The sequence below is a fragment of the Lactuca sativa genome, chromosome 5 (assembly GCF_002870075.4).
Source record: "Lactuca sativa cultivar Salinas chromosome 5, Lsat_Salinas_v11, whole genome shotgun sequence".
Lineage (NCBI taxonomy): Eukaryota > Viridiplantae > Streptophyta > Magnoliopsida > Asterales > Asteraceae > Lactuca > Lactuca sativa.
This window is the reverse complement of record NC_056627.2, coordinates 26,255,537-26,282,517: the sequence shown is the minus strand read 5'-3', so window position 1 is coordinate 26,282,517 and position 26,981 is coordinate 26,255,537.

Genomic DNA, 26,981 nt, shown 5'->3' with positions numbered 1-26,981 from the left:
ACTGACGGACAGAGTGAGAGGACGATCCACACCTTAGAAGACATGTTGCGAGCATGTGTAATCAACTTTGGTAAGGCATGGGATGTTCACTTACCTTTGGTCGAGTTCTATTATAACAATAGTTACCATACTAGTATCAAGACCGCTCCATTCGAAGCCCTTTACGGCCGTAAGTGCAGATCACCTCTGTACTGAACGGAAGTGGGCGACACGCAATTGGAAAAAGGCCTAGTCCCTAATAGCACCCTCACTGGTCCGGAGATCATCAGGGAAACGACTGAAAAGATCGTGCAAATACGAGAACGACTGAAGTCCTCAAGGGACAGGCAAAAGAGCTATGCCGACAAGAGACGTAAACCCTTGGAATTCCAGATTGGCGACCGTGTACTACTAAAGGTCTCACCCTGGAAGGGCATGATATGCTTTGGAAAGCGTGGAAAGCTAAATCCTAGATACATTGGACCCTTCGAAATCATTTCGAGAGTTGGTCCAGTGGCCTACAAACTCCAACTTCCAATCGAGCTTAACAAGGTACATCCAGTATTCCATGTATCGAACCTGAAAAAGTGCTTGTCCGACGAAACACTTATAATTCCACTCAATGAAATCAAGCTAAATGAAAATCTTAACTTTGTGGAAGAAGCCCTCGAAATCATGGATAGGGGAGTTAAACGAACTAAACAGAGTCACATTCCAATAGTAAAGGTTCGATGGAATGCTAAGAGAGGACCCGAGTTCACATGGGAACGGGAAGACCAAATGCAACAGAAGTATCCGCACCTCTTCCGCAGTCCCTAAGACTTCTATTTGTATTAAAATTTCGGGACGAAATTCCCTCTAACGGGGGGATGATGTAACAACCCGATATTTCAACTCTTTGTAATGACCTAAAAAGTCAAGTATTGTAACCACTTTTGAGTTAATAAAATTAACTTTGATAATAAAATGTCCAAAAAGTTCTATTTAAATTCCCTCTATGTTTAAATGTCATTAAACCATGATCGTACGTAAAAAGACCGCCCAAATCCGGCTTCGTATATTGAAGTTAAGATTTTTTCCAAGTTCGGCTTAGCAGCAGACAGCTAAAAACTCGAATCGGAGATCGAGCAACTTTTGGCCGGAATGACCTAAACGAGAATCGAAGGTCTCGTCAATGGTAGTTCAGCGGTAAAAAGTCTGGCAAAAACCGACGTCAGATAAAGAAGTTATGAATTCTTAAAGAAATTCCTTAATCACGTCATTTTAATAAATAAATAATAAAAATAATTTCATAATTTGCCAACAGAATCTAAACGAAAGTTGTAGATCTTAGTCTCACCTACGCGTGGATATAAAGACCATCGAAAACGGAGTTCGTATGAAGAAGATATGATTTTTTGAAGTTTATTAAATAAATTATATATAAATTTATATCAAAATCCGGTAATATCCAAAGGAGGAGTCAGCGTCCTCATCCGGGTTACGCGCTGCGTATCTTCGTATGCCCCGCGTACCCGAAGGCCTTGGTCTCGGTCCGTCCACATCGCCCCTATGCGAAGCTATCCGACCCGCCGTCCCATCCGAAGCCGAGGCAGTCGAGGACTCGGTCATGCATGACGTACGAGTACGCGCTGCGTACGAGCGTACGCCCCGCGTACCGAGGCCTCTCAGCCCCTATAAAAGGGATGCGAGGGTCTCCGGAAAAATTGCTCATTTCTTCTCACTACTCTTGCGTTCTACCTCGTTTTCCGTGCCCGTTCAAACCCGAAGCCCTGGTCATTTTTGCTCAAGTCCCGAAGGTCAATTTTACTCCCGAGATTCCCGAGAATCCCGAGAAAAATCCGCTTCCCGAGACGAATCTTTGCCCGGTTTTCCATCTCGCTATCTTCAAACTTCCAAGTGAGTTCATACCCCTACAAACACTCTTTAAATACATTTTTAAATGCTTTCTATACTCTTTTAGGGGGGGGGAATACAAGTAAACATACGGTTATTATTGTGTATTTCATAGAATTTCACTTTACTCGTTTTTATCAAATGAATCACTTGTCATTTAGTACTACTATGTGAAAACTCTTGTCATACTTCGCATGCACTAGATTCATACAAAGTATTTAGAAATTCCAAAGTATTCTTCGTTTCTAAACCGTTTTATACATTCTAAAAACTTATGATTTATGCTTTGTCAAACATTGTGAAAAAGGATAAACTTTGCATACAAAACTACTACTTTAATACAGACTTAGTTGAGAATCCATGAGACGTGTACATCTTCAAACACTGCCTTTTTGATAAAAGGTATCACTACAAGTCCTGTCTATAACCAGAGTCTCCCGTACGGAGAACGTGTCAAATGTGTATAGTTCTATACGGGAAGTCATGATCCCGCGCCCTGACTGTTAGCTACAGTCCGTCTTTTGGGGTGACAATTTGTCATAACGCTACGACGCCTGAAGAACGTCGCTACAGGCATATTATGTTTAGTATGGTTATAAAACTCATCGGATATACAATTATTATGGTATTATGATTTTATGAATGAGTAGCTATTAAAACTATTCTTCATCTAACAAGTGCGATCTTCGTATAGCTTTATTATATAAAACTATGCCATAACTTTTAAGCACGTCGGTTGCTTGCGATTTTCGGTCTTAGAGACTGCCAGTTATGTTAGGAAAATAAGGGTTTTTCCTGCATCTAAAACAAACAACTAATAGGAAAATAAGGGATTTTCTTGGTGCAACTATTTACAACTTATAACACGAACATTCATATGCATTTCATACTTTTATAAGAAAATAAAGGTTTTTCTTGGAAAGCACAACAAATCATATCTCAACTATTAGGGAAAATATGGGATTTTCTGGATCTAATACATTCATTTTCAACCCAATGAATCATAACTCTTTTCATTTGAAAATACCACGTTTTCTGGAAAACGTACATGAACTTTCGAATGGCGTATATTTTCTCAAAACACTACTTATGAACTCACCAACTTAATTGTTGACACTTTTTCTTTGAAATAACTTGTATTCTCAGGGAACCGCTAAGCAGGTTCAGAAATCAACTTTTGAGGATTAACGTGCTGACGTTAATTACTTCTTTTGAAAGATGTTTATGTATTTATCTTTTGAACATGTAACGAATACAATTATGTAAACATTTTGGAAACCTTAATATGTATGGTGGTGTGTACTTTCCTTTCTATGAACTGTTATGCTACCGAACGTGTCCGCCGTTCTGGTTTGGGGGTGTGACACATGGTCCATTTGGGTTGCATGGCATCATGCACTTGAATAGACTAAATGAGAGAAATAAGACACTTATGGTTTGATTAATATATTATAAGTTCTAATATATTAATAATAAGATGAATAATATTTAGTTAGTATTGATCAATAATTAATTTATAATTATTTATGTGATCAAAAGAAGACTAATTAAATATATGGGTTGATTGTCAATCATCCATAACTTATATAGTGGGCTAAAGCGCCATTGATTATCAAGTTAGGTTAAACCCATAAGATGCTCCATGGGAGTTATATAACCCATGGATTATGGAAATGAAAAGTCATGACAATTAGGGCTTACATGGTGTAACCCTAATTGTGACACACTATATAAAGGTTATTCTATTCACCAAAATTGGCCACTAGAAAGAAAGAGGAGGGCAAACCGATTTTGCAAGTGTTCTTATTCTCTTAAATAGTTTATTCCAAGTGTACTTGGTGTTGTGTGAAGCATTTGAGGCATCACACTTGATGTGCTAGGCTCACAAGGTTTCAAAGGAATCCAAGCTACAAAGAGATATGTAATTCGTAATAACTATTAGAATAAAAGATCCCCATGTATGCTAGATAGGATTATGAAACTTGGAAAATCATTATGCATGTATCTTAGTCAAACATAGATCCAAGGTTTGTAGGGTTACATGTACACCATAGGAGTGTTAGAATGCTCAAAACCCAACAGTGGTATCAGAGCCTAGGCTTTTTTGTTTGATACTTGATGCAAAATAGTTGAAGAACAAAGTTTTTTGTTCACTTCACGTATGAACTCGCCGATTCAATGGGGGGACTGGACGAGTCCATGAAGAAATGCATGCTAGTCGTCGAGTCTGTTATGCACTCGACGAGTAGAGGCTGCAGTGACCAGATTTTCGAGTTATGTTGCTGGAAATGGACTAGAAACATTACCCTAAACTGCTTTCGTGTTTTAAAACATGTTTTAGTTGGTGTAATGTTTATGATAATCCATTTACAATGACTATTATCAAAAATTCCAATTTTTATATAAGTTTGTTATGATTCTTGAAATTCTAGATAAGCATGTTCTTGAACTTATGAATTTAGATGATCATAGGAGTTATTTGTAACCTCCATGTTAGTTAATTCTTGATCATTATGTGTTTTAATGGAGTCCATAACTTGTCCTCAAGTTATGGAAAACCAAGACTCACACTTGAATTAAAACCATTAAAAGAACACAAGAGTTATGAAAAATGAAGAGTCTTCATTTTAATACTCTAATATAATCATAAGTTACGAGAAATGAAAAGTTTTGAAAGTTTACAAAACTTGCCCTTAAGTTTTGGAACAAGTAAAGTCATAATTAAAACTTTAGTTCCAACCCATATAATTTTAAATATTAAAATTCAACCCTGATACTTTATAATATTATAAGTGAATAATAATTATATATGTATAAGATAAAATTCGTTTTACCATTAGTAGGCCTCATTCACCAAGCCGGTCTATAAAGGGGGTATAAGGTTGTTGCCTATAAAATGACAACTTAATAGGTGTCCACTCTCACCCACCGCTTCCTTGATCGGTGTAGGCCGTTAGCCGAAAAGATAGAACAATGACTATAATTCTCATAATAAGTATTATTAATATACTAAAGTAACTAAAATCTTATTAATTCCCAATATTAGTTACTTTAAGAAAATCTGAAGAAGGTTAACCGACACACTAACTTGGACTTATCAAGGCAGGAAATGGGTGACTTAATGTTTATCATAGTATCGTTGGAGCGTGTGTAGTTAACCGGCGCTTCGATTGAGGGGTAATACATTAAGTGTACCAAGTAATTTGCATGGTTACTTCACACCTTGTTTTGTGATCTTCGGCATCCCAGTCACAAAACTTGAAGGGAACACTCGAGATTGAAACATGTCATTGAAAAGTTCAATGAATCTCAAAGAAACTATGAATTTATAAACCAATTAAAACCTAGTAAGATTTATTCCGTTTTATGGTGGAAATTGGTGAATCATCATTCACCTACCTTCAAATATTTTATAGCTTGGATTACGACATCCCTCTTCTAAGTTATAAAATATTGTGTTGGGTCACCTAGCCTTAATATAGCATTTGGGTGCTTTATTAAGGACCATCCTAAAATATAATCTAAACTTATTCTTCATTTCAGATGTCTTCCAAAAACAATGCTTCTGGCTCAAACCCTACTGGCCCTTTCTCTCTCATGAACCTTCATGGGAGAGTCATCTTTGATGGATCCAATTTTATGGATTGGATCAGAAACATCAGGATGGTCACTCGCTATGAGGACAAAGAATATGTCCTTGATAGGGAGCTGAAGGAGATTGATGAGTCAACTGCTACCCCAGAGGAGATTGTTGCATTTCAAGCACATGAAAGAGATGATACCAAAGTAGCATGCATCATGGCTGCTACAATGACAGCTGATCTCCAAAAGTCCTATGAGGACTACTACCCTTTTGAGATGCACATGGACTTGATGGAGCGATACCGTCAAAGTGCTCATCAAGAGAGGTATGACATAATCTCCTCCATGATAACCACCCAAATGAAGGACAATGAGTCCCTCACGACCCACATGCAGAAAAATGCAAAGGTTTGTAGATCGCATGAAGAAACTAAATGTTGACTTTCCTGAGGAGTTAGCAATACATACCACATGAATAAGGAAGAAGTTACACTGAGTAAACTTCAACAACTCTTAAAGACTGTAGAAAGTAGTCTTAAGGGTTAGTTGGGTGTTACTACTCCTCCTACTCCTACTGCGACCAATGTCTTGGCAATCGGGTATGGCAAAGGTAAGAAGAGAAAGAACCCGTCCAAGGGTACCAAGGGTAAGACCCTTGAAGGCCCCTCTTCAAGAAAAACCAAGAAAGGGTTTGTCATTCGTTCTGCTAACCCTAATGAGGCTGAATGCTTCTATTGCCATGAAAAGTCGCACTGGAAGCGAAACTGCCCAAAGTACCGGCAAAATTTGAAGGATGGGAAAGTAAAACCCAACCATGCAGGTATATACATTATATTGTCTAATAACTCACCTCATTCTAAGTCTTGGGTCCTTGATACAGGTTGTGGAATTCACATATGTTCTGATCTGCAGGGACTAAGAAGAAGTGACGATTTGGAGCATGGAAAGATAAACCTAATCATGGCGAATCTGAAGTTTCACCTGACACCAAGATTGGAGCTTAGTCCTTGTTACTAGATAGTGGGTTTACATTAGACTTGAATAAATGTTGTTATTCTCCATAAATGGAAAGAAATGTTATTTCCTTTCATGCATTGTATAAACAAGGGTTCACGTTTTATTTTGATAATAAAATTGGTTGTATTGATGCTTTCTATAATAGTGTTCTTTATTTTAAAGCATTACCTTGTGATGGTGTGTATGAAATTGTATATGTTGTAGATAACTTAGGAAATAATGTATTGTGTATCGATTCTTCCGCTAGCTTAGATAAAGCATCTTTATGGCATTTTCGTCTTGGACATGTAAGCAAGAAACGCGTAGGACAACTCCAAAATGATGGAGTCTTGGAATCATACGACCTAAAGTCGGATGATAATTGTGAATTTTGTCTACTTGGAAAAATGACAAAGTCACCTTTTACTGATACTTGTGCTAGAGGTGAAGGTTGTTGGATCTCATACACACAGATGCGTGTGGACCCTTCAGAACCACCACTAGAGATGCTAATTGCTTCTATGTGACTTTTATTGATGACTTTAGTAGATATGGATATGTCTACTTAATCAAACTTAAGTCAGAAACCATTGATAAATTCAAAGAATTTAAGCAAGAAGTGAAGAATCAGTTAGGCAGGAACATTAAGATGCTTCGATCCGATCAAGGTGGTGAGTATCTTAGTACCGAGTTCCTTGACTATCTTAAGGAATGTGGGATAGTATCACAATTTACACCTCCCAGAACACCACAGTTGAATGGTGTTGCTGAGAGGCGTAATCGAACCTTTTTGGACATGGTTCGTTCCATGATGAGTCAAGTTTCGCTACCAATCTCATTTTAGGGGTATGCCTTAGAGACTGCCGCCCATATCCTTAACCTAGTCCCTACAAAGAAGGTTGCCAAAACACCTCATGAGATGTGGACTGGAAAAGTTCCAAATCTAGACCACATCAAGGTCTGGGGTTGTGAGGCTTTCGTGAGACGCGAGACTCACGACAAGCTCGAACCTCGAAGTGAGAGGTGTATTTTCATCGGCTACCCACATAAATCTTTTGGTTATATCTTCTACAAACCCAGTGACAATGTGGTATTTGTAGCAAGAAGAGGAGTCTTTCGAGAGAGAGAACTCATAAGCTAAGGAGACAGTGGGAGGCAAGTTGACCTTGAAGAAATTCAAGAGTCAAGCGGTGAAGGAACCTCAAACCCTAGCCCTCAACCTGAGGAGGAAACTCCTGTTGAGTTGACTGAAGAGTTCGTACCTCTGAGGCGTTCAACCAGAGCTAGGAATGCACCTGAGCATTATTATGGTCTCCATATTACTGCAGAAGGTGATACCCTTATCAGTGATGACACACTGATAAATCTGGAAGATCCTAACAGCTACACGAAAGCCATGGCAGGCCTTGAGTCTGTTAAATGGAAAGAGGCTATGGATAGCGAGATACAATCCATGTTTGACAATCAAGTTTGGAACTTGGTTGACAATGTACCATGTCGTAAGATAGTAGGGTGCAAATGGATCTTCAAGAAGAAGACTGACATGGATGGTAATGTACACACTTATAAGGCACGACTGGTTGCAAAGGGTTATTCACAAACTCCGGGGGTTGATTATGATGAGACCTTTTCACCAGTGGCCAAGATTAAGTCTATTAGGATTCTGTTAGCCATTGCTGCATTTCATGACTATGAAATATGGCAAATGGATGTCAAAACCGCTTTCCTTAATGGAAAGTTGGCTGAGGATGTTTACATGGTTCAGCCAGAGGGTTTTTTAAGTACAGAATACCCTAATAGGGTGTGTATGCTTGAAAAATCCATATATTGATTGAAACAAGTACCTCACAGATGGAATCTTTTCTTCGATGAGAAAGTCAAAGAGTTTGGCTTTTCGAGATGTGAAGATGAATCTTCTATATATGTCAAGGCTAGTGGGAGTATAGTTAGCAATTTGGTACTGTATGTGGATGACATACTGCTCATAGGAAATGACATCCCAACCTTGCAGGAAGTGAAATCCTGGCGTGGGAAGTGTTTCACTATGAAAGATCTAGGAGAAGCTGCCTATATCCTCGGGATAAAGATTTTGAGAAAGAGGAGTAAAAGATAATTGGACTTAGTCAGAGTACCTACTTGGACAAAGTGCTGAAGAGGTTCAGTATGGAAAATTCCAAGAAAGTAGATTTACCTATTCAGTATAATGCGAGACTGAGTAAAACTCAGATCCCGAGTACAGATGAAGAGATTGCTGAGATGAATCGAGTCCCATATGCTTCCGCTGTAGGATCGAACATGTATACTATGACTTGTACTCGTCCTGATGTTGCTTTTGCTTTAAGCATGGTTAGCAGATATCAGAGTAATCCTGGAAAGGCTCACTAAACTGTAGTAAAGAATATTATCAAGTACCTACGAAGGACTAAGGACTGGGTTCTTACCCTTGGTGGGAGTGATGAATCTAAAGTAGCAGGGTATAGTGATGCTAGCTTTCAGACTGATAGGGATAATTTCCGCTCTCAGTCGGGCTGGGTCCTTACCCAAAATGGAGGGGCAATTACTTAGAAAAGATCCAAGCAAGATACAGTGGCTGATTCCACTTGTGAATCAGAGTATATAGCAACAAGTGAAGCAGAAAACGAGGCTATATGCCCAAGGAACTTCATCGAAGACCTTGGAGTTGTACTAGCTATTAAAGATCCCATGGAAATTTTCTGTGATAGTGAAAGTGCAGTTGCCTTAGCAAAGGAACCAAGGGATCACAGGAGATCCAGGCACATCGACAGAAAATATTATTTCATCAAACATAGAATAGAAGAAGGAATCCTTCTGGCAAAGTGGGTATCATCAGATGAGAACCCGACAGATCCCCTCGCGAAGGGACTGAGTAGGGTTAAGCATCTTCAGCATGCTAAGAGCATAGGGCTAAGAGATGATATTAGTTTTTAGAAGTTAGAGAATTTTGAAATATGTAAACTGTAATTGACATTTGATGATAAATAAAAGTTGTTATTTATGAGTAAAGTGCTGCTATCTCTTGTCAATCATTTACTAGTAATTCTTTTTGCATGTTATGAGTTCCAGAATAATTATGTTATGGTATATATCATATTATTCAAATTCTCCACAGTCAATCATATGTTGGAAGTACATATGAATCAAGACTGTCATGGGTTGGTTTGTAGAAGTCCAAGATGTTGGACAAAGGAGGCTACAACACTCATGAGTACTCATAAGTTCTGAGTATTGGATACAACCCACGCTCACTGGTATCACTTCATGGAATTTATCTCGAGTGATCGTGAGACGGTAATATCATATAAGTATTCAAACCTAGACATATGATTTGTTACCTATGAGTTGGTTACGCATTGATTGTATGAAAACTCATTGGTAACTCGATGTTATAAAAACATACCTTTGTGTGTAATTCAAAAAGTAGTAGAGCAAACATATGAGTCGAATTTAATCTGTTCCTTCTTGGATTAGAAGCGATATCTGGGCCCCTCGATGATTTTTTTTGACCCATGTACCAGGCCCGGTCAGAACTAAATTGATGTGTTCAGTTAAGTTCTATGTAAAACAAATCGGAAATCGGAAAACAACTGCTAGACAATAGAAAGACATTGTTCCATGTGTTTGTCCGGATGATATCTAGAACAAGGGATTATATGATCACTTATCTAAAATGGCACACCATCATCTTCTCAATTCCGAGAGACCTTGAAAGAGCTACGATTGCTGATCGGTTCCTGAAGTCATACTTGCAACTATAGTTATTAGACTTATCCAAGTGGGAGACTGTTGGATATAGTGTCTAAGTCCATAACTATCTTTGGTATGTATTTGACCCGACCCGGCATGGTCCATTTGGGTTGCATGGCATCATGCACTTGGATAGACTGAATGAGAGAAATAAGACACTTATGGCTTATTAATATATTATAAGTTCTAATATATTAATAATAAGAAGAATAATATTTAGTTAGTATTGATCAATAATTAATTTAGAATTAATTATGTGATCAAAAGAAGACTAATTAAATATATGGGTTGATTGTGTCAATCATCCATAACTTATCTAGTGGGCCAAAGCTCCATGGATTATCAAGTTGGGTTAAACGCATAAGATGCTCCATGGATGCTCCATGGGAGTTACATAACCCATGGGTTATAGAAATGAAAAGTCATGACAATTAGGGCTTACATGGTGTAACCCTAATTGTGACACACTATATAAAGGTTATTCTATTCACCAAAATTGGCCACTAGAAAGAAAGAGGAGGGCAAACCGATTTTGGAAGTGTTCATATTCTCTTAAGAGATTATTACAAGTGTACTTGGTGTTGTGTGAAGCATTTGAGGCATCACACTTGAGGTGTTAGGCTCTCAAGGTTACAAAGGAATCCAAGCTACAAAGAGGTATGTAATTCTTACTAACTATTAGAATAAAAGAACCCCATGTATCCTAGATAGGATTATGAACCTTGGAAAATCATTTTACATGTATCTTAGTCAAAACAGATCCACGATTTCTAGGGTTGCATGTACACCATAGGAGTGTTAGAATGCTCAAAACCCAACAGTGCTATCAGAGCCTAGGCTTGTTTGTTTGATACTTGATGTGAAATAGCTGAAAAACAAATTTTTTTGTTCACTACACATATGAACTCGCCGAGTCCATAGGGGGACTCGACGAGTCCATGAAGAAATGCATGCTACTCATCAAGTCTGTTCATGCACTCGACTAGTAGAGGCTGCAGTGACCAAATTTTCAAGTTATGCTGTTGGAAATGGACAACAAACATTACCCTAAACTGGTTTGGGGTTTTTAAACTTGTTTTATTTGGTGTAATGTTTATGCTAATCCATTTACAATGGCTATCATCAAAAATTACAAGTTTTATATAAGTTTGTTATGATTCTTGAAATTCCTGGTAATCATGTTCTTGAACTTATGAATTTAGATGATCATAGGAATTATTTGTAACCTCCATGTTAGTTAATTCTTGATCATTATGTGTTTTAATGGATTCCATAACTTGTCCTCAAGTTATGGAAAACCAAGAGTCACACTTGAATTAAAACCATTAAAAGAACACAAGAGTTATGAAAAATGAAGAGTCTTCATTTTAATACTCTAATAAAATCACAAGTTATGAGAAATGAAAAGTTTTGAAGGTTTACAAAACTTGCCCTCAAGTTTTGGAACAAGTAATTTCATAATTAAAACTTTAGTTCCAAACCTTATAATTTTAAATATTAAAATTCAACCCTTATACTTTATAATATTATAAGTGAACAATAATTATATTTGTATAAGATAAAAGTCGGTTTACCATTAGTAGGCCTCATTCACGAAGCCGGTCTATAAGGGGGGGGGGGGGGGGTATAAGGTTGTTGCCTATAAAATGGCAACTTACTGGGTGCCTATTTTCACCCACCGCTTCCTTGTGCTTGGTGGCATTGATGACTTAAGAGTTACTGGGTAACCATTAGGACCTATAACACTTATAAAAAGTGTTTACATGTTCCTAAGTGTTTTAACTTATTTATTAAGTTATTATTTGTCTAATTAGTTATATATATGTTTATTATATGATAACTAGGCTCGTGCGTGTAAACAAGTCTCCGTTTTCCACCTAGCACGGTATCCGACACTGCAATTCAAACGACTCACCACAGGTGAGTTCATACCCCTTAAATCAACCTTTGAAATGATTTTAAATGTTTTAAATACTTTATGGGGGGGATACAAGTCAAATACTTATAGTTATTGCTTCAATCACATGTGATTGCATTTAATCACATGTGATTAATAACTAGGAAAACAACGATTTTTACCACTGTTCAAACTGTTTATCAAACTACTTTACTTTGAAATGTTTTAAAAACTCTTTTACTATCCAAACTTATTTATAGACTGTGATTCAAACAAATGCTTCTTATACTTAAACTGTTTTATTAACTTATGCCTTCTAATTGTTTTAAAGATTGACATCAAGCCGATCTTTTCTTGAAATAATATTTATGCTTCAAATGTTTTATGAAAACTTATTTTAGGCTTTTATATATACAATTGCATGCCCATATATGTATAGATGTATAAATAATGTTTAAAGGTCTTAGGAAGGCCATCCGCCCTATTTCCTTTTTCTCGATTTGGATGTGGTCTGGTGGGATTTCGGGTGACCATCCGAAGGTCGTTTCAATATTACTTATATATCATATATGCATATATAGACATAAAAGTACTTCCATATTCATACTTATTAGTACATCAATAATTAGTTACCATCGGGGTAACACAAGTACATATACAGCTATACTAGAAACAAGTACATATACAGCTATACTAGAAACATGAATATATACAGCTATACTAGAAACAAGTACATATACAGCTATACTAGAAACAAGTACATATACAGCTATACTAGAACGAGAAACATTACATATACATGAATACGTTGACAATTGTGATCCACTGTGTTGGAGCATGCCTTAAATGTCATGGCCCGAGTTGTAGCCAGAAATCTCTTGGAGGGAGAGTGTGAGTTTGCGTATAGATCTATACTGGATTGACTATCCTACACCTTGCTGCTAGCTACAGCCGGACCTGCAGGTCTGCAGGTGCCAAACGTCATTTCTCTATTACGACCATTCATTATGTCGTTGTTACCAGTCGATAGCATGGTGCAATTTATCACATTATACCTTAATATACATGACGTCCTCCGCCCCAGAACGTTTCCGCCGTTCTTGGTTTTGGGGTGTGACAATATAGGATAATGCACCTATGTAAAAGTGTTCCTGTATGGTATTCATGTATGTGTGTCCATGTAACAGGTAAGTATATGTAAACATATTCATGTATCAGGTAAACATTTGTAAGTACTCATGTATTAGGTAATGTACTAGTATAGACTCATGAATGAACTGACTCTTGTGTGATTCCTTGTAATAGAAGGAATGTTTGATATCTTCAAATTATCCCTATGATAATTTACTGTAATAAAACTGGTTGATCATGTAGTTTTATACACTCTTACTACTCAAGGGTGTGGGAAACTAAATGAAAGATGTAAACTATAACATCAATACATATATAAGAATATAAGTGTATATGTATAGTTTAGTTCAAGAACGAAAAAGGGTTTTGTAAGACATCGTATGGGTTTTCAACAATAATTAACAATGACTTGATGTCATTTTAATAAACATTTCAAAGGTAAAACATTTGGTAACAATGTGTTTTTAAGATGTAAAACCATTTCATGCATCACATTTTGTAGCATGTGAAATCTGTTAAATGTCAAACACAGTTATAAAATACATATCAATGATACAATAACATGTTTGTTTCTACTTGTATCCCCCCCCCCCATTAAAGCATTTAAAATCATTTAAAATATTGATTAGGGGTATGAACTCACCTGTAGTTGGTGATTGGGATGAACTGAACGGTATAGGATTGCTAGGTGTCAAGCGAGGACTTGTACACACACTACGATCCTAATGAACATATAATCACACATATATGCATTCAATTTGTCTTAAATCACTAATTGATAAAGTTAAGACATCCTAGACATAATAAACACTTTATATAAGTGTTTTATGCCTTAAGGATTGCATCTAAGCTATTGTGGGACAAGGTACTTGTGTTTAGGGTTCCAAAGGACCCTATATGTGAGTTTACTCCCCATATACCATCACACATGGAGTTTACGGTTGTAAACTCTTGAGTTTACGGCTGTAAACTCCCAACCATGGGGGTTTGGTGTGTTTTGAAGTTCCAAATGATTCCTAGAATTATTCTAACTTGGTGGTTAAATTCTTGGAAGGGTTTAAGGTCTAGAAATACTCCAATTAGGAGTTTACGGCCCTGAGGCCATTCCCCTTAGAGTTTATGGCCATAAACTCTAAGTATGGTGTGTTTTTGATGTTTTCAAGTCCTTTGCATTTGTGGTATAGGTTCTAGACTTTTATTCCAAGCTTATGAAGGCATTAGGCACACTTTTGTGCCCCTTTTAGGAGTTTAAGGCCCAAGAACCATGTCTTGGCCGTAAACTCACTTTGTTAAGTGATTTTGATGTGGTTCAAGCCCTTGATTAAATGGGAACAAGTCTAGGTAATTGTCTAAGGCTTTAGGAGCCTTAAAAGCACCATTTGAGCTTGAATTTTGGAGTTTACGGCCTATTATATTCTTGGGCCGTAAACTCCCAAACTTGGGTGGATTTTGGTTGTTTTCTTGTCCTTAATACACCTACAATTTAGTCTAAGGCAGTTGTATAACACAAGGGTCGGTTTTGGCTTCGTTTCGGGAGTTTACCGCCCAAGAACACCTTGGGGAGTGAACTCCTAGATCTAATGATTTAGCCATATAAATCATGTTATAAGCACATAATAAGCATTGTAACACTACTAGAAAGAGTTACTCATGTTTTAGTATAAAAACCCGAAGATCCTTGAGAGAGAAAATGGCTTTTCTCTAGTTGGAAATGTGAATAATGAATGAATTTGGTTCAATAATCTATTTATAGTCCTGAAATATTATTGGCAGAAACTACTTTTATTCCTGAAATGATCTCTAATAAAATAGAGTGGTGGAATAATAGTGTTGCACAAAACCCTAGTGCACCCACTCTCCTGATATTTCCTGAAGTGTAAACCCTGAATTACTCAAACTTATGTGAAAAGTCTGAAAATTAACAGTGACTACTATAACTTCTATTGAAGTGATATAGGTTGTACAGAATGGAAATTTCGGGTTGTCACAAAAAGTTTACTAGAATGTAATTGATGAGTGTCCAAGTAGGTTTATACACCCTTGCTACCCAAGAGTGTCGGAACTGAATTAACTAATGGATCATTTATAACTATATATGATATATAACTAATATTTAAACGACCTTCGGAAGAGTACCCGATATCCCACCAGACCACATCCAAATCGAGGAAAAGGAAACAGGGTGGATAGCCTTCCTAAGTATTTTAAACATTTCTTATATAACTATACATATAGCGGCATGCAATTTATAATATAAAAGCATAAAAGAAGTTTTGTAAAACCTTTGAAAAGTTTAATGAATAAGAATTTATGACTTGATGTCAGTTTATAAATCGGTTTGAAAGACCGTTTGACAAGACAGTTTAAGTGTGAGAAAACATTTGTTTGAAGCACAACTATAATAGATTTTAAAAGGAAACTTACAGTTTGTAAAATAGTTTCTAAGAGTGTTTTATACATGTAAAAACGTTTGTGAAAACTATTTGAAGTACATATGAAAATGTTCATTTATTCTTGTATATGAATGTATCTCCTTGAAATAGTATTACTAATAAGTAAAAGTTCGTGATGTTCTCGTAAAACTTTACCTATTATAGTTTTCTTTAAGTGTGTCTCGTTTGTAAAGTAATCCCTATTAAAATGTTCACTTGTTATGAAAAGTATAATTTTTATAGTGTCTAAGATGGACACATAAACATACAGTAATAGCAGAGTGTTTGATTTATACATATATAACAACCTTTTCATTTCAAAAGATATGATGTTATCGTGATACATTTTGCATATGAAAGTTTCCTTATAGTAGTTATAAATCACATATGATTCCATTCATAAAAAGTGTATAATGAAACTTTATATAACACACAAAAATTATCGTGTGTTTTACTTGTATCCCCCCCCCCCCCTTGAAAGCATATAAAAACATTTATAAAACATTTAAAAGTGTGGATTATAGGGGTATGAAGTCACTTGATAGATTGAAGAAAAGCGAGACGAAAACCGAGCAGAACTTCTACTCAAGCAAGCGGATTTCTCGGGATTCTCGAGAATCTCGGGAGCGTAAAACTTCCTTCCCAACTTGGATATGAAAACCGGGCCTTTGGGATGACTCCGAGGGTTGAAACGCAGAACTTCGGCGCGAGAAAGGAAGGAATGGAGCAAAAATGGCCGGCACCCTCGCATCCCTTTTATAGTGGTTGGAGGACCTCGGTACGCTGGGCGTACGAGAGTACGCGGGGCGCACTCATGCGTCATGCTTGAGCGCATCCTCGGTCGAAGCATCGAAGCGACGTGGACGAATTGAGGCCGAGCATTCGAGTACGCTGGGCGTACGAGGGTACGCTGGGCGTAACCTAGATTGGTCCGATGACTCCTCCTTCGGATAATACCATATTTTAAATTTAATTTATATTTTAATTATTTAGTAAACTTCAAAAATTCATATATTTCTCATACAAACTCCGTTTTCGAAGTTCTTATATCCACGCGAAGGTGAAACTACGATCTACAACTTTCGTTTAGACTATATCGGCAAATCTTGACTTTATTTTTAATATTATAATTTAATAGTTCGGAACAGGAAAAATCCGTTAAAGTTCCATAACTTCTTCATCCGACGTCCGTTTTCGTCAGACTTTTTACCGAGGCGCTTCTATTATTGAGACCTTTGATTCTCATTTAGTTTGTGTCGGCTAAAAGTCTCTCAATATCTATCTCGAGTTTTTAGTTGTCTACTGCTATATCCGTAACTTAGAAAAATCATAACTTCCTCATACGAGGTCAGATTTGGACGTTCTTTTCATGTACGTTTACGGTTTAATGATATCTAAAACTTTAATTTAGATACCTCAGGCTAAAAATTATTGTATTGAAACTTCACGTTTTACGTCTATCAGTGTTGTTGGTTTTGCCGAGAATCTTCGGTTGGTCATAACTTCTTCGTTACAACTCAGATTTTAGGGTTCTTTATATGTATGAAAACCTTGAAACGATTCCTACCACTTTATTTAACCCAAATACGATTTTAGGAAAGTTAAATTTTTACCTATATTAGACTGGTGTTATATTTCATTGTCTCGAAATATCGGGTTGTCACATCATCCCCTCGTTAGAGGGAATTTCGTCCCGAAATTAGAGTTTATGTAGAATTGATACTATGCTACGGATAGAAGTTCTATTTGATCCTCACGTTCCCAAGTGAATTCAAGTCCTCGCTTGTCCTTTCAGCGAACCTTTCACTATCGGGATACGACTTTGCTTCTTTCGTTTGACTTCACTGGTATGATAACTCCTCTTGGTAGAATGTATGTTGAATGTTTTTCACTTCCGGGCTCATAGTGACGATGTGTGCAAGGAATGTGTGATATTCCTTTCGTAAGCACTTTTAAGTTTGAATACGCGGAAAGATGCAAAGGTTCGTACTTGATTTGTCTCCGCAAATAACAAGAGATTCTTTGAATGGGAGGTTAAGATCAACTACTTTATCAAAGCCCCCGATGTCGGCTCGATGTAGACTTAACCAACTCCTACTGATTGTGATGTCAAAACCTTGGAAGCGGATTAGATGTCATGAAGATCTAAAAGAAAGTATGATTACTCCCGAATTAAGGAATAAAGGATAGGTATTTCTGAGTTTATTCACCCGGAAGCACGATCACTCTCAGTCTTGGGCAGTCTCCGTCTTGAAGTTCATAGTAGAACCCTTACCAGGTTCATCAATCACAGTCTCGGGTATACGAGTCATATATAAATAAGATTGAAACTGTGGGTCTTTGGATTGAGCTTGACGTACTGCGCGAGTGGTACTTCGGGGCGGTATGCTGAGTTTTTCTTCGGAAAGGGTAAGAAATATGAGGTGCTCTATGCCCGAGTACTTTGGTGTTCTGGAATGACGGCTTCGCTTGAAAGACGATTTCAGAGGAAGAGATGTACGCATGAAGCTGTTTTTGTGAGGATCAAATTGAATCAAGTCGTATGATAATGTCGGAATCATAAGGAAACTTAAAGACATTAGATTTGAACATAAGACGTTTACAGACAAAACACAACCGTGCAACTATCAACAGAGTTACAGTACTTTAGACTACTACAAGACTATTGTTGCGAATAAGGTATACTACAAAAGGCAAGTATACGCAGCACGAGCATCCCAATACCGACGGGATCCCGCAAAAGATAAAACTCTGGTTGCACTAGTTTTGGATGGTTTATAAGTCTGTTACAACGAAACGCCTAAATTACATTAACGTGGGTTTGGAGTAGGTTCTCCCGCAACTGTGATCCTGAGAATCCTACCGTCTGCGCCATGGTTCTTTTTTATAGGGCAATCCTCCTTGAGGTGCCCTATCTCACTGTATTGGTGGCATGACTGGCTAGTGCTAGCCTTGGTGATGGGAGTGAGGTGTTTAGCTAGTGTTATGTGGACACGAGTGCCTTCCTCATTACTCCACCTTGGAAATTTCTTCCTAAAGCGTTCTACAGGAGTTGCCACTTGTTGCTGCGGCATGGCAAGTCTTTGGGATTTCTTGCGCTCCTTTAGGGCTTGACGATATCATCTCTTCCTTTCAGTTTTATGGCTTCGCAAGTCTATGACTGTTGCCATTTGTTGGTTTCCTGGTTTGGTACTACCATTGGAACTCTCGATCCCTTTTTCAATCTTGCTTGTGTTTCCTGAGTTGATGTGTGTAAGGAAAGTTGTCACAGCAACTGCTACTGCAACTTGTAATGTAGCGGCGTTGATATGGAGGATAGGGGTTTCGTTGTTCGGCTGATTGTTTCCGGATGACGGCATGATTCTTTAACACGAAAGATAAAGATTTTGTGAGTGATTCTGGTTGACTCTAGATGTACTTCGATTGTTCAAATAAAGAGTAAGACTATGTCCTCGAAAGTTTGACCTACATCCCTATGATGCAGTCCTAGTACGGATTCGAAGTATGTTTGCGGAGGTTTAACCTACATCCCTATGATGCAGTCCTAGTACTGAGTGGAAGTGTGTTCGTAGAATGGTCTCAAGACGCTTGTCGTCCAAGCCGAGGTATCGTTGTTTGATGAATAACATGATCCAACCACTAAAAGAGGCTTGGAAATGTTTCCGGAGCTAAATTACTATAGTCCAATGACTTGACTAAGGCGTGTTTCCGATAGACTCCAATGAGAGTATGATAAGAGTAATTGAATAAAGCATGACACAAAAGTTAGCCGACTGTCAATATCTTTGATATTCATGACGTAAAAGTTCGGGAATTTCAACCTTGTAGTAGGTCTTACATCATATTCGGAGTAGAAAAGCCCTTGACAGTATAAAGGCCTAACTAAAAGTACTTACAGTACACGGTAGTCACATAGAAGAGTGCTACCCAGAACATAGACAGGGGCACGGTTCTTTAAAACAAAGAAGGATAGTATAGCATCTCCTATTGGTGACGGTCACCCCTATTATGAACTCTTAGTTCAGCTAGTTGACGTTCCATATCTAGCAGGTATCTTTCATACACCCTCTGGCGTACTTGAAGTTCCATGACTTTGGCTCGGGTTTTAGCTAGTACTTGCAACAGTGTCTCATGGTTTCTCTCAGTTCTCTCACTTGTTTTCAAGGTTATTGGTGCGAATGGTATGCATTCTTGCATTGGTATTAACCTCTTCGATACGTTGGAGAGCCGTCCTGCCCTGAATTTCGTTTCGGGCAACTCTACGGATTAGGATTGGCAAGATTCTGTCTGCTGAGCTCCCATTGCTCAGGTCATAAAAGCTTCGCTCACCCATAAATGGCATGGGATGATCTTGCTCTTCGCTCCATGTTTCCAAGCATTCCACCCAAGGAGACATCAGGCCATGAAAAGCCGAACGAGGGTTTGGATTTGGAATGGGAGTTATCGGGGATAGGTTCACAACCTCGGGTTCGGAGTCATCAACATCCAAAAGGTTTTCAGCATGGTGATCATTCAAAAGGGATTGGATGATCACTCTCTGGTTCTTCTTCAAACCATCCAACATTGTCTTTGTTCGGAAGGTACAGGTTGCCATGGGGATGGAGTCCAGTTATGTTATCTATGCAAGGATTGGGGTAAGGAAATAGTTTATTAGACGAACTATCTAGATAATTATTAGAAAATCTTCATTAGTTACATCGCTGTTTGTAAAGTGCATACCAGTCATATGTAATCAACACAGGATAGGCTTTCGAATAAGTGACCTTAACTCCAAATTCACAAGGAATAAGGGTAAAGCAAATTTTCACCGATTCTAACTCTATAACATCCCAGTTACATATAGCCTTAGTGTATCCATTTAGCAACTATCAAATTAGTAAATGAAGATCCATTTTAGTTCTCAAGTAAGTAATCATGGTAACTCAAAACACCCCTATGGTATTTTAGACTTAGGTTCTGTTATAATGTTCTCATTGTGGTAATGTTGGTAAGTTTATAGAATTGTTGCTACATCACAACCATTCTTTGGCATATGCTAATCACTCCTCGGACCAACATAGTTGATCAGGTTATGCCACTCCCAAGATTGACTATACATCCCCAAGCTTACTTGTGATATTCAACAATCGTAATACTATTGTTCTTGTCGTTGTGACATCGATTTTAGTATGAATGCAGGCACATATACTTACTTAAATATTTTATTATTTAGAAGTATAAACTCTAAGTCAGAGTATTTTAATCCCAATGTATTTATAGTTAGTATATCTTTTATGGGTTGATAGACTATATTCACTATAAACAATGCTCTGATACCAATCTGTCACACCCCAAAACCGAGAACGGCGGAAACATTCTGGGGCGGAGGATGTCATGTATGTATCACAACAATGTGAAGTAGTAAACAAGCAACAACATCGTCCATTGCATTAATAGTAATAGTTTAATACATGTGTGTTCTTTCATAGTAATAAGACATTACAACAATTAATCAAAATAAAAGACAAGTCTTGACTGCTCCGTCTTCGCAAAACCTGGTCATCGTACCTGTCTACTGGCGACCTGAGAATACAAGTTATTTTGAAAGTGTAGGTCAGCATTTAAGCTGGTGAGTTCATAAGTATTTAATGTCATTGTTCGTATAAGTTTGATGATAACATTAGAAATCATTCAATGTAATTGTTTGTATATGTTTTGAAAACTCCTCAAAAATCTCATATTTTCTACTAGTATAAAAAGTCTTCTTCTACCAAGCCCTGAATGTTTTGAAAGTAGTCTTTAACCAAAACCTGACTGTTTTGAAAGTTGTCTTTAACCAAAGCCTAACTGTTTTGAAAGTAGTATTTAACCAAAACCTAACAGTTTTGAAAGTAGTCTTTAACCGAAACTTGTATGTTTTGTTGTAACAAAGATGATTTTCCCCTTTATGACTACTATTAACGATATGTATAGTCTACTTCATCGTTTACGTGAATGTATCACAAAATAAAAGTAATAGGGAAAATATAGCCATATAAGTATTATCTTTTTGTATTAGGATAAACACGACATCACGACTGCCGAAACGTTCTCACCGTGAATATCCGTAGATGTTCATTTTCCTTTGTAGCTACCAGCAGGTGGAAGGAATGGTTAGTTCCTTAAATGTCTTCCTAGTATAAGCATTAACCATAGACATCCGTAGATGTCCATTTACCTCTGTTGCTAACAGTCGGGTTTAGGAATGGTTAGTCACTTATTATTTCTTACCACCTAGTATCTATGTAAAAGTATCCCTATAAGTGTATCCATGTAAGAGGAATCTCTGTAAGAGTATCTATATAAGTATATCCATGTAAGAGGAATCTCTGCAAGAGTATCTATATAAGTATATCCATGTAAGAGGAATCTCTGTAAGAGTATCCATATAAGTGTATCCATGTAAGAGGAATCTCTATAAGAGTATCCATATAAGTGTATCCATGTAAGAGGAATCTCTGTAAGAGTATCCCTTCATATAGCATGTAGTTTAGACTCATGAATGAACTGACTTTGGTGTAATTTCTTGTAATAGGCATAATGTTTTGTATCCCCTAAACTATTCCTATAATAGTTTATTAGAATGTAATTGATGAGTGTCCAAGTAGGTTTATACACCCTTGCTACCCAAGAGTGTCGGAACTGAATTAACTGATGGATCATTTATAACTATATATGATATATAACTAATATTTAAACGACCTTCGGAAGAGTACCCGATATCCCACCAGACCACATCCAAATCGAGGAAAAGGAAAAATGGTGGATAGCCTTCCTAAGTATTTTAAACATTTCTTATATAACAATACATATAGAGGCATGCAATTTATAATATAAAAGCATAAAAGAAGTTTTGTAAAACCTTTGAAAAGTTTAATAAATAAGAATTTATGACTTGATGTCAATTTATAAATCGGTTTGAAAGACAGTTTGACAAGACAGATTAAGTGTGAGAAAACCTTTGTTTGAAGCACAACTATAATAGATTTAAAAAGGAAACTTACAGTTTGTAAGATAGTTTCTAAGAGTGTTTTCAACATGTAAAAACATTTGTGAAAACTATTTGAAGTACATATGAAAATGTTCGTTTATTCTTGTATATGAATGTATCTCCTTGAAATAGTATTTCTAATAAGTAAAAGTTCGTGATGTTCTCGTAAAACTATACCAATTATAGTTTTCTTTAAGTGTGTCTCGTTTGTATAGTAATCCCTAGTAAAATGTTCACTTGTTATGAAAAGTATAATTTTTATAGTGTGTAAGATGGACACATAAACATACAGTAATAGCAGAGTGTTTGATTTATACATATATAACAACCTTTTCATTTCAAAAGATATGATGTTATCGTGATACATTTTGCATATGAAAGTTTCCTTATAGTAGTTATAAATCACATATGATTCCATTCATAAAAAGTGTATAATGAAACTTTATATAACACACGAAAATTATCGTGTGTTTTACTTGTATCCCCCCCCCCCCCCTTGAAAGCATATAAAAGCATTTATAAAACATTTAAAAGTGTGGATTATAGGGGTATGAAGTCACTTGATAGATTGAATAAAAGCGAGATGAAAACCGAGCAGAACTTCTACTCAAGAAAGCGGATTTCTTGGGATTCTCGGGAATCTCGGGAGCGTAAAACTTCCTTCCGAACATGGATATGAAAACCGGGCCTTTGGGATGACTCCGAGGGTTGAAACGCAGAGCTTCGGCGCAAGAAAGGAAGGAATGGAGCAAAAATGGTCGGCACCCTCGCATCCCTTTTATAGTGGCTGGAGGACCTCGGTACGCTGGGCGTACGAGAGTACGCGAGGCGTACTCATGCGTCATGCATGAGCGCATCCTCGGTCGAAGCATCGGAGCGACGTGGACGAATTGAGGCCAAGCATCCGAGTACGCTGTGCGTACGAGGGTACGCTAGGCGTAACCTGGATTGGTCCGATGACTCCTCCTTCGGATAATACCGGATTTTAAATTTAATTTATATTTTAATTATTTAGTAAACTTCAAAAATTCATATATTTCTCATAGGAACTCCGTTTTCGACGTTCTTTATATCCACGCGAAGGTGAGACTACGATCTACAACTTTCCTTTAGACTCCATCGGCAAATCTTGACTTTAATTTTCATATTATAATTTAATAGGTCAGAACAAGCAAAATCCGTTAAAGTTCCATAACTTCTTCATCCGACGTCCGTTTTCGTCAGACTTTTTACCGATGTGCTTCTATTGTTGAGACCTTCGATTCTCATTTAGTTTGTGTCGGCTAAAAGTCTCTTGATCTCTATCTCGAGTTTTTAGCTGTCTACAGCTATATCCGTAACTTAGAAAAATCATAACTTCCTCATACGAGGTCAGATTTGGACGTTCTTTTCATGTATGTTTACGTTTTAATGATATCTAAAACTTTCATTTAGATACCTTTGGCTAAAAATTATTGTATTGAAACTTCACGTTTTATGTCTATCAGTGTTGCCGGTTTTGCCGAGAATCTTCGGTTGGTCATAACTTCTTCGTTACAACTCGGATTTTAGGGTTCTTTATATGTATGAAAACATTGAAACGATTCCTACCACTTTATTTAACCCAAATACGATTTTAGGAAAGTTAAAGTTTTACCTATATTAGACTGGTGTTACATTTCATTGTCTCGAAATATTGGGTTGTCACAGCGAACTATTGAAGTTTTGGAGATTAGATCATCGAAGAATTTTTTTTTTGGTGCATCAACACCCACGACAAGCCCTTGTGCAACTTCTCCCACGAAAAAGTCTACTTGCGCCACCTCATCTACTTGTACCATATTCTTCTCTTTGAAGCATCTCTGATCAAAGCATCATGTCCACCTGCAGATCCGCATGAAATCTTATCGACGGTACCGATTGACTCTCCTTCATCTCACTCAAGAAACCCTACTTGAGCCATCCTCTCTTACGTCGTCTAATCTGTTGCAAGAAGAAACCCTACTCTCGTCAGCAATACCATCATTCCTTCTTGCGCTAACTTTGTGATGAACTTCGTGATCAATCAGGTGCATCTCGGGATCGATCAGGTATATAATCCTTCTTTGGCACATCATCTTTTCACTTGTGCCACTATCTGATTATCGAGAGCTGTTGGGATTAATCAGGTTTATTTTAGACTTGTTTAGTTTTTGGATTTAAATTGAATAAGCTTTGCTTCTAGGGCCTTAATGGATTCTGCATGGCAGGAACTTGAAGATCAAATGCATATTTTTATTAGGTTTATTTAGTAGTTTATTTTATTGGTGGTTTGTGCTCTGTCATATTGCACCACGTGATATTAAGTAGAAGTAGTCAATTATTTAGTAGAAGTAGTCAAGTAGAACCTATTCTTGTGGCTAGTCTTTTGGTTCACAGGTTGTCACTGAAGAGGCTATTTATAGCCATTAGTTTAATAAATAAATGCAGTTTTTTGTGTATCTCACTTTGTATACTCTCTGTAATTGTTTATTGAAGCTTTTCCAATTTTGCTTGCAATGTTAGTCTCACATACATAATATCGAGTAGTGTGTTGTGTGTGTGTTTCTAAAGGACCTGATCCAACAAGAACTACATCGAGATCATCCTTCTTGGAGCAACACTCTGTCTTGGCGAAACTGTGAAACAGATTGGCTCAACAGAAAGTTTTTTTTTTCGAACAACATTGATCCTTCATACCTAGGGGCGCATCATCTTTTTTAAACCCTAGCTATCGAGATTTTCTTTTGATCAATAGGGTGTTATCAAAGAAAAGGGATGCTTATAGTCTTGCCTTGCTACTTGATGAAGTGATTCAGGAAGGCGACTCTATCTTAACAACTCGTGTGTGGGAGGCAATTGTAAAATCATTTACAAACCAAATGAAATCCACTCTCACAGCATCAAGTTTTGACAAAGAGATATTCACAATTGGATACCCAAAGCTCTTCTGCATGATAGAAAATCTTGGTTTTACCTGCCATAACAGTTGAAGGTAGAGATCACATGGTAGCTACCATTGCTGTGAAGAACCAAGCATACAGAGTTTCTGTAACAGTTTGTTTTTTTTTTGTGACACTTGAATATAAGAACAATTCCTTCCTTTGGGACAGCCTGACTGTCACAAAAGGTTCAAAAAAAATTCATACATTTTTTTGCTGGTTACACTCTCACACACATGCACGATTTTTCTCTCTTTTCCTTTTATTTTTTATTTTCTTATTTCTTTTATTTCAATTTCGTTTATTATTATTTTTTATCTTTTTATTTTGTTTTATTTTTATTTATTTTTTTATCGTTTCTATTGTTTAGCTATCACTTGAATAAGTTATCAATAAACACTATCTTAGTTTAAATCTCACATCTTTATCGATATTCTTACTGTTTATTTGATATTCAAGGGATATCCATAGAATTTTTTTATCCAAACCTATTTTGAAAATAGCATTTATGATAAAAAAAACATATATATTTTTTTATTTTTAAAATTTTTGTTTTGATACGCTACGGTCCTATAAGGCCTAGACTTAGAAACTTTGTTTTATCACAACATTAGTTCATATGATTTAACAAAATATCAAAGTTTTTATCTATTTTTCAGTTTGTTGAAAATGATTAAGTCTTTCACTCTTATTCCGCACTTGATTTTTTTTCTTCAAACTTCTGGCCTAAATAAAACACAACACGAGTTTGCAAGTTATTCATATCTGTCGGTTTACATTCCTATCTTGACAAAACAAATTTTTTTCTAGGTCATGCAAATTCGAACATTTTTTTTTTCAATTTCAAATTTTTTTCCTTCTTCAATTGTCATATTGACAGTTAAAATTTTCTTTAACCAAAATTTTCAAGTTTGAGAAACGTATTATCTCTAATAATTTTTCAAGTTTTTTGTGTATCTGATTCAACAGAAAATTTCATTGAAGCAAAGGGGGAAAATGTTAAATCAATATTTTTCCTTTTGCATAGTTGTTACAACTCCTTATTTCAGTAACCACCACATAGGGGGAAACCGTTGGAAATATTTTGATGTGATTGTCACTTGAAATGAGTTGGGTAATGATTTACATCATCTAACAAATATTAACAGAATGTTTTAGGTTGGAAAAATGTTGAAAATTCAACAAGTGTTTGAAGAATCAGATGTTGGAGCACTTGAAGCTTACACGGAGCACCTAATGTTGACATGGATCACTTGCTGGAAGCTAGTTAGATTATTATGATCTCAGATGGCACATCTAGATCATATGTGGAGATCCAAGACACTGATGGATCATTTCGAATATTGATGGCTCAT